This window comes from Miscanthus floridulus, chromosome 8 (assembly GCF_019320115.1).
Source record: "Miscanthus floridulus cultivar M001 chromosome 8, ASM1932011v1, whole genome shotgun sequence".
Classification (NCBI taxonomy): Eukaryota; Viridiplantae; Streptophyta; class Magnoliopsida; order Poales; family Poaceae; genus Miscanthus; species Miscanthus floridulus.
In genome coordinates, this window is record NC_089587.1 from 58,592,309 (window position 1) to 58,602,131 (window position 9,823).

The 9,823-nt window shown below is 41.6% G+C and overlaps 1 long non-coding RNA gene across 2 annotated transcripts; it reads right to left on the minus strand.

Moving 5' to 3' along the window:
• Positions 1-2,185: 2,185 nt before the first annotated feature.
• On the minus strand, positions 2,186-5,275 carry LOC136473517 (uncharacterized). Of its 2 annotated transcripts, none has more exons than XR_010762648.1 (3): positions 5,165-5,275; positions 4,707-4,798; positions 2,186-2,387 (listed from the first exon to the last, which is right to left on the minus strand). It is a non-coding gene; the product is annotated as an uncharacterized lncRNA (long non-coding RNA). The 2 variants fall into 2 exon arrangements; XR_010762649.1 differs by lacking the exon at positions 2,186-2,387 and adding an exon at positions 3,423-3,526.
• Positions 5,276-9,823: the final 4,548 nt, after the last annotated feature.

Genomic DNA, 9,823 nt, shown 5'->3' on the forward strand with positions numbered 1-9,823 from the left:
CTCACCCAACTGTGTAATTAGTTTTTTTTTTCATCTACATTTAGTACTCCATGCATGTGCCACAAGATTTGATGCGACGAGTACTGCTTAAAATTTTTTGGAATCTAAACGGCGCCTAAGCCGGGATAATTGACCGGTTGGGTTATACCTTAAGCCGGGATAATTGACTGGCTTTCCCTGTCGGCGATTGCTTTCAGCAAAGCGAGGACGTGTGATTTGCCATCCAGCCAGAGAAGATTTTGGTTCTGCCGAAAATAGCCCTGGGTCATCGGGACCTGTCACGGATTCCCCCCGCGGCCCCGATCGCTGCCGTCCTTCCCTCCTAAATGTTAGTCGTTGTGCTATCAAATGTTTGTATATATATATATAAAATATTAAATATAGACTAATTACGAAATTAATTACATAGTTTATGACTAATTTGTAAGACGAATCTTTTGAGCCTAATTAGTCTATGTTTTGACAACGTTTTGCTACAGTAAACATATGCTAATGACAGATTAGTTAGGCTTAAAAAATTCGTCTCGTGGAGTACTGACAGATTATATAATTTATTTTTTTATTAGTATCCGAACATCTTATGCAACATTCTCCCGACACACCTCCTAAATTTGAGTAGCCGAATCAAACACCCCAATACACATGCATGCATCAAGGTAGCCATCCCCATCACGTACCGATAACGATGACTTAGTATACAGAAATTATACTCTTTCTACTAACTACTTCCACAAAAAAATACAATTATGAGATCCACACCGGTCAATCTAATTCAAGTTTGACCAAGTTTACAGTAAATTATATTAACATTTATATATCTAAATATTTTTTTTATCAAAATATATTCTATAACTAATCTAACGATACTTATTTTATATCCTGAAGATTAGTATTTTTTATATAAATTTAGTTAAATTTCAAACTGTTTGACTTCTTGAAAAACGAGAATTATATTATTTTACGGACGGAAGGAGTAATTTCTAGTACGTGTCGTTCTTTTTTTTTCAAACAAACAATCTATGCGTCGTTCTCGGCGTCGCATAGTCTATGCGATGTACTAGTAGCTTTTACTTGCGATGTATCTGCCTACTGTGAATGACAGAGACATGCTCATGTTGTTTTCTTGTTACATCAGTAAGTAAGGATTATATAATTTAGCATTTTCTTACCCTTTGCCTAAAAATACTGTAACATCGAAACTGAAACGAAGCAACAGATTTTATTAAAAAAAATCAAATAACCGTACCAATCATATGGTACAAGCAGTCCTCACCGAAGTCAACCATGCTTACGTACGTCGTTACGTAGGCTTGATGAAAACTGAAGCCTTCAACTCACAGCAGACAATACGTAATTTGTTCAAAAAGGAAAACATCATAATGTAATTTGAGAGTACCGGTTTGTGAAATACTTTTTTTAGCGAGGCATAACATTCTTCTTGTTGTTTTTGAAGATATTTAAGTCATTGTAACTAAAAAGGATTTCCCAAAATAATCGGTTTGCATTGTGATGTGTTGAGCTGTAATGGCCAAGTCTTGCACAATGAAACCATCTTTTGGTTGGTTTAATTTGTATATATTTCAGTTCTAATGTGCATATACTAAAATATTGTTGTAGCGTTAGTACGGGCACTATACTAGTCACAGGGGTATGCATAGGGTGGGTAGCTGGGTGCTGCTCTGACAGTGATGCTAGTAATAATAATATCTTGTGTTAACATTAATTTATTATTCAGGTTATGCTTTTTTCTCAATTGGAAAGTCTCCACGGCATTAAGAAAAGACGAACTATACTTATATTTAAATAATGCCACTTCTGTTCCAAATCACATGTCGTTTTGACTTTTTTAAATATATATAAGTCTTTCTATGCACATAGATAAACGATGTCTAGATATATAGGAAAACCAAAATGATCTATAAATTAAAATGTACGAAGTAGTTTAGGAAGTTTCGCACTTACTGCTGAACTTGCAATTGCCTCAAACAATGCAACACGGCTCTAAAAAAACATTTTTAGTAGTATTTTTTTTGAAAGAAAAGTTTTTAATATTTATTTGATGGAGACATACACCTGAAGGAAGTGGATAAGTGAGCGACACGTACGTGGGGGTTGTCACACATCTCTCGGCCGATTGCATAAATATACATGACAAATGACAAAAGCAAGGAGAAGGGTCGATTTCAGTTGTCTATCTCAGATGGGGATTGTGTTGATGCAATTCATTTCCATCGATTTGCGATGGTCCTCACGGAAAGCGCCATGCATGTATGTTTGGCTGCTAGCTTTGGCTGCTGACGCCGACTCCTCGCCAATCAGCACTCAGCCGTTCGCTTCTCTGGGTCTGTTCGCTTGGAGTGAAGAAATTTAGATGGTTTGGAAGAATGCTGGAGAAATTTATAAAAGAAAAACACTATTTTAGATAAAAAAAACAAATCAAGCCGAATTTAAAGACACCAGAACGGGCCTCTATCGTATCGTATCCACCACACATGATACGAGTACGTAGTTAGCAAAATATATAATGCTGCATTTGGGTGGACCCCAACAGCACATCTGGAAGATCAACGATGCTGCCGTATCCGTGCATGTTTTAATTTCCTCAACTTTTGAAGAAAAGGCAAGCATTTGATAAGATTATTCCCTCCATGTTGCTGGCACTTCAGTTCCGTGAAACTTTGTACTTTACTCTCTGTGTCCGTAATTCTAGTACAGTACAAAGTCAAATCGTCCTTAATTTTTACCAGGTTTATACAAGAAGGTAACAATATTTATAGTTCTAGATTATCATTAGATTTATTATAGGTAATAAACACAAATAATATTGATATTTTTTCGATAAACCTGATCAAACTTGATATAGTTTGACAAGTACAGAAGTAAAATTGCATCCTGTTGGGACGGAGGTAATAATATTAATAACTAACACGCTACTCTTGATAAAATCAGTACGTAGACATTATATATGAGACTATTCTCCTCAAGACATGACCGAAAGCAAAAAAAAAAAAAGAGCACAGATATAGTATGGTATTTATCTTAAGTACTTCTGAATCTCTTTTATACTTCATACTGAAATACAGGAATTGATAAAATTAGGACAAACTAATAAGGAACAAGAGACAAAACCACCATGATTTCCCACGTACTGATTGGTTTGTCCTTGATATGATTGAATGCTCAAAAGTCCTTATATTTTAAAGCGATATCTTGGGTTGTTTGTTTTGTAGCCGTAACTTGTCACTATTTACCGCATTTAAGATTATATTAGACAAGTTTTATTAACTATGGCTGCCGTTCGGTTGTCACCACGTGGTACCCAAAATTCTTTTTGACTAAATTAGTCCCCACGCGTCGATGACTTAAAAAATATATGATAAGAATGTGGCAAGATTCTCTCAACAAACTTACAAAAGCGTGACAAATATTTTGAGCCCGTGACTTTAGACAAATGTGGTAGACGGTGGCTAGGAACTAAACATGCTCTCAACCACCGGAAGTGCTCCATTTTGGGACGGAGAGGTAACTGGTAAGAAGCAAAAAGTTACATACTTCCTTGGACCCCAAATATGTGACATTTTAAGTTTGAAAACGGAAGTTTATATGTGGAGGATGTATATTTTTATTGTGTGTTAACTTTTTTTTGTTATGCGAGAAATTATATTCTTTTAAGGATAGAGGGACTATATACTTCAATAATCAGGGTTGGTTTGAAATGTAGGAAAATTTCCAGTTCCTTTGTTTTCTAAAGGAAACTGAACTGATTTCTATAAAATTAAAATTTTTGGGTAATAATTTCTATGAAATTTCTGAGTTCTAAATAGGGCCCGTTCGCTTTGTTGGGGGAAAAAAATCCAAAACACTACTCCGACTGATTTGTTGTAAGAAAAAATACTATTTCAACTAAAAAAATTCAAAAAAGCTGAACTATAAAAGAAACGAACATGACCTTCAACACTAGAGAGAGAAACGATGAAGGGAAGGGAGAGGTGGGATGGGAGTCCTGGCGGAGCTCACGTTAGCACTGACACATTGACAGGGTGGGAACAACTCATGCATCGGCGTCGGTTTCCGAGAGAGGGACGGGACGCAGTAGGAAGGAGAAGGAACAGAAGAGGCCGCCGCGATCTCGCGATAACCGCTCGTGTCGTCGTCGGGACTCTCGGCCACTCGGGCGAAAGCGAAAGCGAAAGCGAAAGCGAAAGCTCCTCCGTCTGCGTCTCCCTCCCCTCCGTGTGCTACCGTGCGTGCTCTGAATGAATAAAGAAAAGAAAACGAAAGCGGTTGGCAGGACCGGCCTACATTATTTTGGTTACTGTATCTTTTTACTGCTGCTCCCTCGTCAGCAGAAGAATGCAATTCTTCCCCTCGGAGAATTCGATGAATTTGAATTTCGATTAAAATTATATAAAAATACTAATATTCCTGATGACATAAATATTAATATTTGCTATAAATTTAGTTAAATTTGATCTACTTTGATCGACAGGGATCCTAGTCTCCTCCTCTCTCGCTCTTGTTATCTGTGCGGCCTGCCGCGGAGTACGGACTGGATTGTCCTTTTCAGTGGCGTAGCCAGGATTTGTAGCTATGGTGGTCCATTGTCGAAAATTTTGTTAACTAAATTTAACACGCCGATACATAAGTATATGAATTATACAAAACACAATTAAAGAAAAAAAGGCATACAGAGTTTTTCAACTTACTCTTGATAAATGTCATTGCAGAATATATTCTTTGATGCATATTTTTGAAAAAGAGAAGCAGTATCACCACTCCTTTTCATATTTATATAAGTCTGCAAGAGAATAAAAAATATTGTTTTAATTTACCATTCCAATAATCAATTTTACACCAAAAAATCTTATCCTACAATTAAAATTAAATAGTCCAATGCGACCGTGCAATAATATAATCTAATGACACAAAATAAAATAAAGTTTTGTGTATCTTATGGCTTGTGGCTTCTGAACGTCTGATGCCTGATGGTGGATGGATCGGTGTCGCTGATCACCGCCCGGTAGCCACCAGCAATTGCTGATGCGTTCTGCTCGAGTTAGGGCTAATTTACTTATTCTCTAGCTCTAAGGAGAGATTGGAAGAGAAAAAAAGGAAACATGACTAAACGAGCAGGCTAATTGGATGAAGATGTTGAGACGTATACCTGCAGATGACTCACGTGTACGGCTACTCGTCGTCCGGCGCCTGCCGCCGACCCGCCGCCGCCGCTATCGTTTGGTATATCGAATTCTATGAAGCACAACTCATCAAGGGGCTACGAAGGGGCGCATAGCGGCCGCACCGAGAAATACGAAGGAGCGCAGAACGGCCGCAGGGCGTATTCGTGGAGGCCGCGGACGCTCGGATGTACGTATCCGATCTGACTGAATTTTCCTATATCTATGGGGGACCACCCGGACCACCATGTAGCTCCGCCCCTGGTCCTTTTGCGAGGATCCTATCAGTGTGCATGCCCTCGTGGCCGGAATCTGGAAAACCTGTTCGCTGAGTCGTATTTGGAGTTTCAAGAGCTAAAGTGGCCTAAAATTTAGTGGTTGAATTGTAGACCATGAGATCCAAATAGGACCTTAGAAGGACCAACATGTTTCTTCATGCATTAGGCATGCATGACTGGTTTATTCTAGGCCAAGTTTTCTAACACTGACTAATAAAACTAAAACGACCTGATTTTCCAAAATATATGGAATATATCTGATATATTAAAAGAGAATTGTTTCTTCATGCATTTGGCATACATGACTGTTTTTTTCTCCACCAGCTTATTCTGAGACAATTTTCACACAAGCAAGCCTACTTTGTCGGTCTCCAAAGATGTTATCTTAAACACTAACAAGAAAAGTCGCTCATTTGTTGTTTAGCTATTTTTCAGACTAAGCAGCCACTTAAACATGCAAACAATCATTTAAACGGGATAAATAGTTGATTAAATAGAAACGTTCTGCCGTGTAACATTTGAACAGTGTGTAAATAGGATAAACGATTTGTTTAGAACAATGGTCTAGATGCGCCAAGTCCAAATTGTCTAGCTAGCCGTAGCTAGGTAAAAATGCTCAAATTCTTGCTGTTGAGGGGTTCAATACAAGCTCGCCCTCCTACTCTGGCCAAACAAGTTGCTGGCTTCAGCTTTATGCGAGGTGTGGGTTGTTCTAGAAACTAAGCAGCTCCTTAGGCCATGCTTTGGATCCTATAGTCTAAATTTAGCCACTAAATTCCTGGCTACTTTATCTTCTGAGGTTCTAAATATGATGAGGTCTAGTATGATGTTTAAAGTTTAACTAACTTCATAAAAACTTTAGGCTTGACCTAAAGTGATCTATAGTTTTGGAGGACGTTTGGATACCAACCATCAAAAGCCATGCCGCATGCGCCCTGTTCGCTTGGCTTATAAGCCATACTTTTTCAGCCAACGAACATTATTTTTCTCTCACAACAAATCAGTCAACAGTACTTTCAGCTATGGCTTATCAGCCAAGCAAATAGGGCCATGCGCGGCAGACTGTGGCTCGCCAAAGAGCGTGGCGCAGGAATTGCTAGCCACAAAGTGTGGCAAGATTACAGAGAGCAAGAAGTTTGCGTCTTGTGTGGTTGCCTAGGTTGGATTCCTAACCAAACATTGGAGCCAAATTTTGTGGCGCGCCGCACCGGTGGCTTGGCAAGCTGAGGTGGCCATCAAACAGCCCCTTAATACTCAACTTCATTAGTAGTCAACTAAAGGAGCATTATAAAAAATCTCTTTGAGCCAAGCGGAAGGTGCGAGGGCAACGGCTACACAAAGGAAGCGTCTAGATGATGCGAACGCGGAGGCAGAAACTTTTGACCCGTTTGCTGGCCTGCAGACGTGCTGTGCTGAAAGATGCGTACGAGTACGAGCACGAGCACAGTGCACAGGCCCAGCCTTTCCGCCCCATCCTCTCCTTTCACCACACCCCACGTACGCGTCATCTCGCGGCAATCTCCTCTCACGCTCTCAACTCGCCCACGTGAACCCCAGAGAGAGGTTGGTCCCCCACGGGACGCAAAGGACGTCGGCCCACGTGACGGACGGTTCTGCCCCTACCCCCGGGGCACAAACGTCATTTCACCTACAGTACGATCTCTGGCTGGCTGGCATGAGAAGAGAGGACAGGCACAGGCACAGGTCAGAGAGGGACGCCCAGTGTCACAAGCGATTCGATTCACTGCTCACGTACCGCGGGGGGGGGGGGGGGGGGGGGGGGGGGGGGGGGGGGGGGACGCCCGACGTCCACCTTAGGCGCTGTTTAGTTTCCAAAATTTTACAACATTTTTTAAGATTTTCCGTCACATCGAATTTTTGGACGCATGCATAAAGCATTAAATATAAATAAAAAATAAAATCAATTGCACAGTTCAGACGAAATTCACGAGAAGAATTTTTTAAGCTTAATTACACTATGATTGGACACTAATTATCAAATAACAACGAAAGTGCTATGGTACCATTTCCTAAAAAAATTTCGCCAACTAAACAAGGCCTTAGTTTTTTTACTACCTCCGTTTTCGTTTACTTGTCGCCGAATTTTTACTGTAGCAATTTTGACCGTACGTTTTTTCTGCAAAAGATTTTTAGATACATCAATTTTATATATATATGATTCTTTATTGAACATACTTTATTAGTGTTATATACATTGAAGTATCTAAGATTTTTTAGAAGAAAAAATAGATGGTCAAATTTATTATAGTAAAAAGTTGCTAACAAGTAAACACAAACGGAAGAAAGTATTTATTAGTACGTATACAATACTAGTACTCTACTCAGTACTCAGTGCCTCAGTGGTAGGCGTACAGTACCAGTACTGCTGCACGGCGTTGACATTGCCATCTTCAACACTGTGCGCGTGTCAACTTGTAAATTCCCTGCGAAAATTAAATCCTGCTCCCACCCTCCATCCATCCGGAAACAACACAGTTTCCTAACTGAAACGTATTAAGACGGTATCCGTCGGTGTTTCGAGTAAACACAAACGAGTAAATTTGTGTTACTGCGTGTTGGATTCGGATGGTATGCTAAAAGACACAAGGCTTATACTGGTTCGTGTAGAATGTCCCTACGTCCAGTTTGCGGCGGCTGCTCGTGTTATTAGCACTGAAAGGTTCGTAGTAGGGGGTTACAAACGAGCGAGAGAGGAATAGGTCCTAAGTCTCGGATGGAAAGGTTGAAAGGGCGTTGAGAGTTTGGTTGTTGCTCAGTTGTGTGTTATCTGATGTGTGGTGTGTTAAATCGATCCGTCGTCCCTTTAGTGGGGTGCCATGCCTTTCCTTTTATAGACCAAGGGAAAGTAGGGATTACAGATGGGAGAAAAAAGAAAAACCAGAGGTAAAAGAAGGTCCTTCGAAGGTGCCGGGTCTTCCTTTTCCTTTGAGCGAGCCTTGCTGACACGACAGACGGTGCCAGGGATAGCTCCATGCTGGGCGTTTGTTCGCTCATGATGCCATGCTCTGGCTTGATCAACAAGTGGTCACGTCCTATCCCGCCTCGGCGGGCGACGCGACGAACCAGGGTGTTGATCCGTGACCCTACGGGGAGCGCACGGCGCAGTGACCGCACGCCCGTCACTGTAGAGGTTGCGAGTCCCTTCCTGACTGTAGTGGTTGTCATATTCTTCCGTCAGCATCCGTACCCGAGGACAAATGACGGCGCCCATAACACTGTAAGATAAATATCGGCGCCCACAACACTGTTCGGGCTTCTGACATGCCTAGAAGGGCTTAAAGCGCCCGTCTTGTTATATCATGATGGTACTTTCCTGCAGGCGTGTAGGGCATGGTCCTCGGTATTGCAGTTGACTTGAGTGCCCCGTGTTATCTGCGCGAGTAGTTATGAAGGAGCAGCGCGCAGTCGTAGGGCGAGGTGGAGTCTGCCCTCGGACGTCGGGCGAGGCAGAGCCTGCCCCCAGACATCGGGCGAGGCAGAGTCTGCCCTCAAACGTCGGGCGAGGTGGAGCCAGTGAGGCGGAGTCTGCCCTCGGACGTCGGGCGAGGCGGAGTCTACCCTCAGACGTCGGACGAGACGGAGCCAGCCACCGAACATTGGGCGAGGCGGAGCCTGCCCCTGGGGGTTGGGCGAGGGGGAGTTTGCCCTTGGACGTTGGGCGAGGCGGAGCCTGCCTCCGGACGTCGGGCGAGGCGGAGCCAGCCCCCGGAGGTCGGACGAGGCGGAGTTTGCCCTCAGACGTCGGGCAAGAGGTGTAGTCGCGTTCTTGCCTGTTTCGGAAGTATTAATGTTTGATGGTTATTAGCTCCTTCTCTTTGGGTACCCCAGTATTTGATCGCTGACAGTATCTGATTCAACTTTCAGAGAGTGCCTGTGCTAATTAAAAAAATATTAAAACACTAGTCTCAAGCTCCTTTTTGTAGAAGCCGTTGTTTTCGTGCAGTACAATTTTGCAGGGCCTTTCTGCTCTTGGCTTTCGTTTTTTCAAATGAGTAAAATAGGGAGAATTTTCAGTGTTGTTTCAATGAAGACAAACGGAGGCAGTAGATTTCATAGTTCTTTCGACGAAATAACTTTAGTTTTTTTTTCACAGCACATAACTAAGAAACAACTTTCTACAACTCACGGTTAGACCAAATAGACACTAAGTTCGACCAAGTTTATACATAAGGGTATTGACATTTACCATATAAAAAATCTGAATAAAAATAATAGGTTTTGTAATGTATGCCAAATAGACCCTAAGTTCGACCAACTGTTCTTTTTTATTAGTTTGTCAAACTTATTAGCATAGTTTAATTTGGGATAAACTAAGATCCTTTATGGTTCAGGACTAGACCTGAGCAT